The sequence below is a fragment of the Chiloscyllium plagiosum genome, unplaced genomic scaffold, assembly GCF_037043375.1.
Source record: "Chiloscyllium plagiosum isolate Xiang-an unplaced genomic scaffold, Cpla_swu_hap1 HiC_scaffold_25, whole genome shotgun sequence".
In the NCBI taxonomy this organism is placed as follows: domain Eukaryota; kingdom Metazoa; phylum Chordata; class Chondrichthyes; order Orectolobiformes; family Hemiscylliidae; genus Chiloscyllium; species Chiloscyllium plagiosum.
This window is the reverse complement of record NW_028270163.1, coordinates 40,637,328-40,647,939: the sequence shown is the minus strand read 5'-3', so window position 1 is coordinate 40,647,939 and position 10,612 is coordinate 40,637,328.

Sequence of the window (10,612 nt, the reverse complement as noted above, 5' to 3'; positions counted from 1 at the left end):
TTTAGGATGTATTGGAGTCAATTCTAATAACTTGCCCTATGGCTGCTCTTTGAGTGACGGCCAATGAAGAACTGGGAGAAGAGAACCTGGTGGTGGTATTTGGGCATCTGCGTGTAATGACCTGTGCCTCAAAGCAAGATTTGATGCTTGTCCAGTCAGTGACACCTATGTCCCATAAATGAATATAAACCAAATCATTGCTTCTCATGGAAGGTGCAGGGATGAGTTGATGTATGGATACCATTTGTGGCCCAAAATGGAGACAATCAGTTTTTAACAAGAGTTTCAATTTCTCATTATCATGGGAGTTTAGTTTGTGGTCCTTTTTGCGTGAAGAGTTTTAAAGAATGATCATTGCTTCAGCAATATCTATCGTGATAAGGTCACGTCCCCAAACACTTGAAGTTCTCAGTTGATGAATTTTAATTTCCAGGCAATTACCCTTCGAAAGGCTTTTCAGGGAGTGGTAGACAGTTTTAAGGTGGCCGGCACATGCATGCAACAATCACTTTTTTGCAAAGTTATTTAAACATTTCTTTGTAAATTCATGTTGACCTTGTCTGTTTTCAAGTCAGGTGACATTAGTGGCCATCATAAAGTACTGAAATTCATTTTAGCTGTACACTCTTGAACCAAAGTCCAGTTGATGTGATTTAAGGATTGACAAGTTTACTTTTAGGATATTGTTTTGAAGGCAAGATCCACCACACCATTCTCTGATTTGATAGAACAAATCTTTGAGAGAAAGTGAGGGCTGCAGATGCTGGAGATCAGAGCTGAAAATGTGTTGCTGGAAAAGCGCAGCAGGTCAGGCAGCTTCCAAGGTACAGGAGAATCGACGTTTCGGGCATAAGCCCTTCTTCAGGAATGAGGAAAGTGTGTCCAGCAGGCTAAGATAAAAGGTAGGGAGGAGGGACTTGGGGGAGGGACTTTGGAAATGCGATAGGTGGAGGGAGGTCAAGGTGAGGGTGATAGGCCGGAGTGGGTTAGGGGCGGAGAGGTCAGGAAGATGATTGCAGGTTAGGAAGGCGGTGCTGAGTTCGAGGAATTTGACTGAGACAAGGTGGGGGGAGGGGAAATGAGGAAACTGGAGAAATCTGAGTTCATCCCTTGTGGTTGGAGGGTTCCCAGGCAGAAGTGACCGAGGTGTGAGTGGGGAAGCACTTTGGGGTAAGCAACCATAATTGTATTAGTTTTAAAAAGTGATGGAAAAGCATAGACCTGATCTAAAAGTTGAAATTCTAAACTGGAGAAAGACCACTTTTGACAGTATTAGACAAGAACTTTCAAAAATTGATCGATGGCAGATGTTTGCAGGTAAAGGGACAGCTAGAAAATGAGAAGTCTTAAAAAATGAGAAAACCAGAGACAGTATGTTCCTGTTAGGGTGAACTGCAAAGCTGATCGGTGTAGGGAATGCTGAATGACTCGAAAAATTAGGCTTTGGTTAAGGAAAAGAAGGAAGCATATGTCAGGTTTGGACAGCAGGGATCGAGTGAATCCTTAGAAGAATAAAAAACTGTAGGAGTATACTGAGGAGAGAAATCGGGGCAAAAAGGTAGCTTTGGCAGATAAAGTTAGCGAGAATCCAAAGATATTTTACAACTATATTAAGGACAAAAGGGAAACTAGTGAGAGAATAGGACCCTGCAAGGCAGCCCATGCGTGGAACCACAGGAGGATGTGGGAAGATACTAAATGAGTATTTTCCATCTGTATTTACTGTGGAGAAAGACATGGAAGATATAGAATCTGGAGAAATATATGGTGACATTTCGAAAAATGTCCAAATTACAGAGAAGTTCCTTGATATCTTAAAACGTATAAAAGTGGATAAATCCCCAAGACCTGATCAGGTGTACTGTAGAACTCTGTGGGAAGCTAGAGAAGTGATTGCTATGCCCTTTGCTGAGATATTTGTATCATCGCTAGTCACAGGTGAGGTGCCGGAAGACTGGAGGTTGGCTAACGTGGTGCTACTATTTCAGAAAGGTGATAAGGAAAAGCCAGGGGAATTACAGACCAGTGAGTCTGACATCAGTGGTGAACAAGTTGTTGGAGGGAATCCTGAGAGACAGGATGTACATGTATTTGGGAAAGCAAAGACTGATTTGGGATAGTCAACATGGCTTTGTGTGTGGGAAATTATGTCTGACGAACCTGATTGATGTTTTTGAAGAAGTAATAAAGAGGATTGATGAGGGCAGAGCGGTGGATGTGATCTATATGGACTTCAGTAAGGCATTTGACAAGGTTCCTCATAATAGATTGGTTAGCAAGGTTAGATCTCCTTGTGAGAACTAGCCATTTGGATACAGAACTAGCTTGAAGGTAGATGACAGAGGGTGAGGATGGAGGGTTGCTTTTCTGATTGGACGACTGTGACCAGTGGTGTGGCACAAGGATCAGTGCTGCGTCCACTACGTTTTGTCATTTATATAAATGATTTGGATGTGAACGTGGAAGATATAGTTAGTAAGTTTGCAGATGACACCAAAATTGGAAGTGTAGTGGACAGATCAGATGGCCCAATGGCCTGAGGAGTGGCAGATGGAGTTTAATTTAGATAAATGTGAGGTGTTGCATTTTGGAAAGGCAAATCAGAGCAGGACTTATGCACTTAGTGGTAAGGTCCTGGGGAGTGTTGCTAGACTAGATTAGGCTTGGATATGTGGTTGGCATGGATGAGTTGGACCAAAGCGTCTGATTCCGTGCTGTACATCTCTATGACTATCTGAGGAATAGGATTGTCATCAGCAGCTAAGTTATGTCACCAAATCTATAATTATCAATCCTGGGGACAGGAAAGCATAATGAAAATTAGGTATAATCCTGATCGAATTAGAGCACAGGAATACTACATGCTTAAAAAAAAGTAGTAAGGTCTTTGGCAGTGCTAAGCTATTCCATGAACAGCAGTTGAAAACAAAAATCTGTTGTCCTGCCACATACAGTTGCAAGTGATAAATATTTAAACAATTAATTGGAGTAGGAAGCTAAAACTTCATTCCTGTTCTCAGTAAGATATAAGGCTGAAACACTTGAAATCGTCTTTAGTTAAAAGGGCCAAGTGGATGATCTATCGTGGCTTTCTCCTGTGATCCCCACATTACAGATATCAAACTCGACACAGTTGGGTCATTGTGTGATTTCAAGGAATGGCTGAAGACAATGCATGCTGAAAAAGCTATAGGCCCTTACTGTATCCTAGCTGTAGTATTGAAGAGAGAGTGACGCCATGAGTCACTCTGCACTGGTATAAATACAACAGGGGTATCTAACAGCTATTGGTTTTATTTTAGATTATATTTATTGACTGTTTACTAATACAGTGAAAAGTGGGGTTTACTGTCACCACCCGCCATTGTGGACTGTTGTTGAGTAAAGCAGAATAAATAAAATCCAGGTGATTACCACGTGTCATGGTTGAAGTATGTAGGATTCAGGATTGAGACTTCTTCACTTAGCTAATGGCGAACCTGTGGAATTCTAGACCATAGAAAGTTGTTGACGCTAATACTTCCAAGGAGTTAATTACAGTTCTTGGCTTTTCTCTATGAGGAGATGATGAGCATAGGATATAGAGCTGGATGGCATGGTGGCACAATGGTTAGCACTGCTACCTCACAGCGCCAGAGACCTGGGTTCAATTCCTGCCTCAGGTGACTGTGTGGAGTTTGCACATTCTCCCTGTGTTTGCGTGGGTTTCCTCCAGGTGCTCCGGTTTCCTCCCACAGCCCAAAAATGTGCAGGTTAGGTGAATTGGTCATGCTGAATTGCCCATAGTGTTAAGTGAAGGGGTAAATGTAGGGGGATGGGTCTGGGTGGGTTGCTCTTTGGAGGGTCGGTGTGGACTTGTTGGGCCGAAGGGCCTGTTTCCACACTGATAGTAATCTAATCAGCTGAGATTCATATTGAATGGCCTATTTTCTGTGGATCCATCAGTATTATCAATTATCAACAAAGTGATGGATTTTGCTTTTATAAAAGGCATTGTAGTCATAGTCCTGCAAGACTATAGGCTGCTCTGAGGTGAATGATGGTGGTTTAACCTGAGGATCAGGTGAGGGAAGAGGTTGAGAAGGAGAGACCTTCGCTGTAACCTCAACTACTGTGGGAATTGACCCCAAGCTGTTGGCATCACACTGCATCGCCATCCAACCAACCATCTCACCCTGGGATTAACTATTTCAGAGTACTGCAAACCAAATTCTATTTGGGTTTTGCCAGGGACATTCATCTCCTGACCTCACTACAGTCTTGGCCCAAATGTCGCTTTTACAATTCTGGTCATGTGAGAGTGATTTCTTGAGTTCAGGGTAGATTTTGACAAAGTGTGATTCAATGATCCCTAGCTAACCTACAGTCAAGATCATGGAGGATCTCCAAGCCTCACTTATTGCCTTGGTGGCCTCCAGAATAATCTTCCAGTTCAGTGTCCACACAGTGGAGCAGGATGAGACATGCTCGCATTTCTTCTTCCCGAATGTGCCTAGGGAGAGGTCTGTGCTGAACAGAAGGAAGAAAATAGCTCGGTAATGTCATCCTTAGTCTGACATAATGAGGATCAGCAAAGCCTTTTATACCAGTCTGTATGATGTGAAGCCCACAGATAATGTGGCCTCCCAGTTATTCTTGTCCTCTATCACGGAGGTCTTAAATGACAGCACATGGGAGAGACTGGACCAGTTGCGCTCTCTGGATGAACTGGCCAAGGCCCTCGAGTCCTTAAAAAAGAGTAAAACTCCCAGAAGCAATGGCTTACATGTCGAGTTGTTTTCGGGTCTGGGGGACTTGATTGGCCAGGGACTGCTGGAGTTGTGTGACAATATGCTTCTATCAGGTAGTGTGTGCGAATCCATGAGGAAAGGTATCATCATCACCCTCATCTCCAAGAGGAATGGGCGAGGGAAGAAATTAGAAATTGCCGAACAATCTCACTGTTGAATGTAAACTACAAAATCCTGTCTAAGATCATCGCCAACTGGGTCAGGTCTGCTCTGGGATCAGTGATTCACCCTTACCAAACCTGTGCTAAACCAGGGCAGAATGATCTCTGAGAACCTCAGATTAGTGTTACAATCATTTATGTGCAGGACAGGGGGGTGAATGTCTGCTTTATGAATCTGGGCCACAAGAAGGCCTTCAGCAGGATATCTTACACATACAGAGAGTCATACAGATGTACAACACGGAAACAGACCCTTTGGTCCAACTTGTCCATGCTGACCAGATATCTAAATTAATCTAGTCCTATTTGCTAGCACTTTTCCCATATCCCTCTAAACCCTTCCTATTCATATACTCATCCAGATGCCTTTTAAATGTTGTATTTGTCCCAGCCTCCACCACGTCCTCTGGAAGCTCTGCCTGAAAAGGTTGCTTCTTTGGTCCCTCTTTAAATCTTTCCCCTCTCGCCTAAACCTAGGCCCTCTAGTTTTGGACTCCCCACTCCGGGGAAAAGATCTTGTCAATTGACTATATTCATGCCCCTCATGATTTTGTAAACCTCTATAACATCACCCCTCAAGCCCAGGGATAACAACCCCAACCTATTCAGCCTCTCCCTGTAGCTCAAGCCTCCAACCCTGGCAACATCCTTGTAACTCTTGTCTGAAACCTTTCACTTTTCACAACATCCTTCTTGTAGGAGGGAGACCAGAATTCCAAAAGTGGCCTAACCAATGTCTTCTCCAAACGCAACATGACCTCCCAACTCCTGTACTCAATGGTCTGTCCAAAAAAGGAAAGCATACTTCTTCACTATCCTATCTGCCTATGACTCCACTTGCAAGGAAATATGAATCTGCACTCCAAGGTCTCTTTGTACAGCGACACTCCTCAGGACTTTAACATTAACTGTATATGTTCTGCCCTGAATTGCCTTTCCAAAATGCAGCACCTCACATTTATCTAAATTAAAATCCACCTGCCAATCCTTGGCCCATCTGATCAAGATCCTGTTGCACGCGGGAGGTAACCTTCTTCGCTGTCCACTACATGTGGGACGTGATTCCTAAAAAGGGCTATGGGGAGGGAATCTGCAATTGGATCCAACTGCTGTACAGTAACATTGTTAGTGTAGTCTCAATCAATGGATGGGAATCAGAGAGCTTCCTGATCAGATCTGGAGTCAGACTGGGCTCCCCACTCCCTCCTGCTTTGTTTGTATGTTGTATAGAGCCTTTTGCTGAGTCCATTAGAAAGGATGCAAGCCTAAGAGGGGTGACTACTCCAGGCAGCAGAGGCCTTCCTCTACATGGATGATGTCACTATTTTCTGCCTGGATCCACCATCACTGCGCAGATTCATCAGCATCTGTGGCCAGTTCAAACTGGCGTTGAGAACCAAGATAAATTGAGGCAGGAGCGAGGCCATGTTCTTTGGGAACTGGGCCAACCAATCCTTTATTCCCTTCACCATCAGGACCAATTACCTGAAGGTGCGAGGAATATGGTTTGGAGGGGCCAGGGCATGTGTCAAATGTTGGGAGGAGCACAAGGTAAAGCAGAAACCCGTCTTGGGAGCGTCGCTTCCTCTGTATTGCAGGTAAAAAAAATGCTGGTCATCAGGTGTGAGGTATGTTTTCTGTTTACCATGAAGGATTTTCTTTCTCAAACTCTTCCTTCACCTGAGGTCTGGTGGATCATGGGTTAAATCACCACCAGTCACATGTCAAATGAGAGCAGCCCCTATGGTCTGGTAAGACTATGGTGATACAACAACAACAACTTTCTCTGTTGTACATGGCGCAGGTCTGACCCATTCCCAAAAACTGCTGTTGCAATTACTCGAGCCTTCTTTGAGGTACAAGATGGACCGTGTCTGCAGGGACTCCTTGTATAAAACTCTGGATAAGGGGGGATGACCATGCCCAGCTTCACCTTCATCCTGATGGCCACCTTTGTGTGCAACCACATCAAGCTGTGGGTAGACCCCGGCACACAAATACCAAGTGTCATTACGTACTGAGGTTTTACCTGTCCCTGGTGCTGTGGAGGATGGGACTGGCCTTGTTGCTGCGGAACATTCCGAGTAGTTGGACCGTTCTGTATCACATGACCTTTGTGGAGAAATTTGCAACAAGAGGCACTTTTGACCACAAGTTCACCAGGAAATGGTCAGTAGGTAGCATCCCTACTGGATTCTGTTGCGTGGCTCCTTGAGCAGACTGTCAACGTTATTTGGCAAAATGCCTCATCACCAGAACTTTACAACAAACACCAAGACATTGCTTGGCTGGTGATGAAAAGGGGCCTACTTATGGGGCTATGTATGCTCAGTCTGTGCCACCGCACACTGCCCTTGAAGCAGCTGCAGGAGTGTTGAGACTGTCACACATCTCCTTCTGGAATGTGCCTTTGCAAAGGAAGTCTGGAGAGAGATGCAGTGGTTTTTTAATCGAGATTTGTAGCAGGCAGCTCTGTGACATGACTCTGTTCTACGGGCAGTTCCCCAGGATACAAACTGAGATAAACGTTGCCTGAGGATCATCAACTCAGTGAAATATAATTTTTGACCTGCCCGAAACTTGTTGGTTTTCCAGACCAAGCAGTTGACTCTGATTGAATTTGCAGACTGGCACATTCCAAGTTCCAGGACTATGTGCTGAGGGATGCAGTAAAGCTTGGGGCAGCTGCTGCCAAGGTACAGTGGGGAAATACGACTGTCTGAGGCCTTTCTGCTGAAGTTAAATGGGTGTCCATTCACTTAATGATATGTAAATATTGTCTGGTTCAAGTAAGAGATGCCTTTGGTTATTTTGGATACAGTCAAATTCCAATGTTTGTTTATTTCCTTGATATGCTACTGTACAAAACCATCTGTGTTTGTAACTATGTATGTATAAAGATATTTTTTATGAATAAAGTGTATAGAGTCATAGAGAATTACAGCACGAAAACAGACCCTTTGATCCAACTCGTCCATACCAACCAGATATTCTAACTTAATCTAGTCACATTTGCCAGCATGTGGCCCATATCCCTCAAAATCCTCCCTATTCATATACCCATCCAGATGCCTTTTAAATACAGTAATTGTACCAGCCTCCACCACTTCCTTTGGCAGCTCAATCCATACACGCACCACGGTCTGTGTGTAAAAGTTGTCCCTTAGGTCCCTTTTATATTTTTCCCCTCTCACTCTAAACCTTTGCCCTCTAGTTCTGGACTCCCCCACCCCAGTGAAAAGACTGTGGCTATGGGTGGAGGTTTGCTCGCTGAGCTGGAAGGTTCATTTTCAGAAGTTTCGTCACCACACTAGGTAACATCTTCAGTGAGCTTCTGGACGAAACGTCTGAAAATGAATCTTCCAGCTCAGCGAGCAAACCTACATCAAGGACCTCAACCTGAGCTACAAAGCTTCTCAAAACCCACTAAGACTTTGTCTATTTACCCTATCCATGGCCCTTATGATTTTCTAAACCTCTATAAAGTCACCCCTCAGCCTCCAAAACTCCAGGGAAAACAACCCCAGCCTACAGCTCAATCCTCCAGCCCTATCAACATCCTTGTAAATCTTTTCTGAACCCTTTCAAGTTTCACAACATCCTTCCAATAGGAACTTGAAATAAAAATGTTAACAAATGCTGCCAGACCCACAGCATTTGTTACTGCTTGTTTACAGGGAGAACATGTCTAACAAATACAGTATTGGCAGTTTGAGAGGAACTTTTAACAAAAATCAGTGACAATATTTGTTGACAACATTTGATGTACAGGTCTATATGGAATTTTATACCAATTTAAAGTCTAGCATGGCACATTGTCCTTTCCAGTGATTAAGTAAAAGTGATTGTTTTTTGTCACTTCATTTCTTTTTCCACTACTGGGTTTAAGTCAGTCTGTAATCATTCAGTCTATTCCTGTATGACCTTTTTTAAACAATAGTAAATTAGCTGTGTGCTAGTCCCCTCATGAGAGAGGTTGGAAAATGACAGTGAAGACACTGCCATTTCTTCTCTTGCTTCCTTTAACATACTGGGATACATTTTGCCCAGGCCTAGGATTTATCCACTTTCACAGATATCAATTCCCTTAATACCCTTTAACATCTTACAGTGTTGATTTTATCTAATACTTACAGTCATACAGCACAGAAACAGACCTTTCGATTCACTTATCCATGCCGACCATTCATCCCAAACTGACCCACTCCCAATAGTCAGCATTTGGCCCAACTCCCTCTAAACCCTTCTTATTCATATACCCATGCAGATATGTGTTAAATTTGTAATTGTACCAGGCTCCAGCACCACACTCTGCAGAAAATTTACCTATAGGTCTTTTTAAAACCTTGCCTCTCTCACCTTAAATCTATGCCGTCTAGATTTGGACCCCCCCCCCAACCTGGGAAAAAGACGTTGGCGATTCACCCTATCCATGCCCCTCATGATTTTATAAGCCTCTAGAAAATCGCCCCTCAGTCTCCAACACTCCAGGAAATATAGCCCAGCCTATTCAGTCTCTCCCTATAACTCAAAAACTTCCAATCCCTGCAACATCCTTATAAATCTTTTCTACACCCTCTCAATTTTAGTTACATCTTTCCTAAGGAAGCGCAACCAGAATTGTATGCAGTATTCTAAAAGTGACCTCACCAATGTCCTGTACAGCCACAACATGACATCCCAACTACTGTACTCAACGGTCTGACCAATGAAAGCAAGCATACCAAACGCCTTCTTCACTATCCTGTTTACCTGCGACTCCACTTTCAAGGAGCTATGCACCTGCACCTCTAGGTCTCTTTGGCGACACTGCGCAGGCCCCTACCATTATCTGTATAAGTCCTGTCCTGGTTATACAACACCTCACGTTTGTCTAAACTCCATCTGCCGCTTCTCTTCCCATTGACCCATTGATCAAGGTCCCGTTGTCCTCTGAGATGACTTTCTTCACTGTCCACTACACCATGTAGTTTGATGTCCTCTGCAAACTTATGAACCACAACATTCTCTGTACACACCCGAAACATGTATGTAAATAAGGTGGAACCAGCACCTGTCCTTGCGGCACACTTTTGCTCACAAGCCTTCAGTCCTTAAAGCAACCTTCCACCACCCACTCTCTCTGTCTCCTATCTTCAAGCCAATTTTGTATCCAGTTGGCCAACGTCCCCAGATCCCATGACCTTACTAACCAGTCTATCATGTGCAACCTAACCTCACACCCCACCTCCCTGCTGCAATGTCTGAATTCTGAAATTATTTTCACATGCAAATTACCGAACTGCCCTATAGGTTTCACATTTCACTGAGTTACTCTCTTGATTTTAATCCATTTATACTGAATCCCACTTGCCGATATTTTTCATGCTCTCCCTAGAACAACACAAGAACAGGCTCAAAGACAGAGATTGCTGGAAAAGCTCAGAAGGTCTGGCAGCATCTGTGGAGAGAAATCAGAGTTAATGTTTTGGGTTGGGTGACCCTTCCTCAGAACAGGGTATTGGGCCTATCATGTCTGTGCTGACTACTATGCCATTTTAAACTAATCCCATCTACCTGCACATGGTCCCTATCCCTCTATTCCCTGCTATTCATGTATCTGTCTCAATGCCTCTAAAACATTGCTATTGTATTTGCTTCTACTCCTTCCCTGGAAAAGTA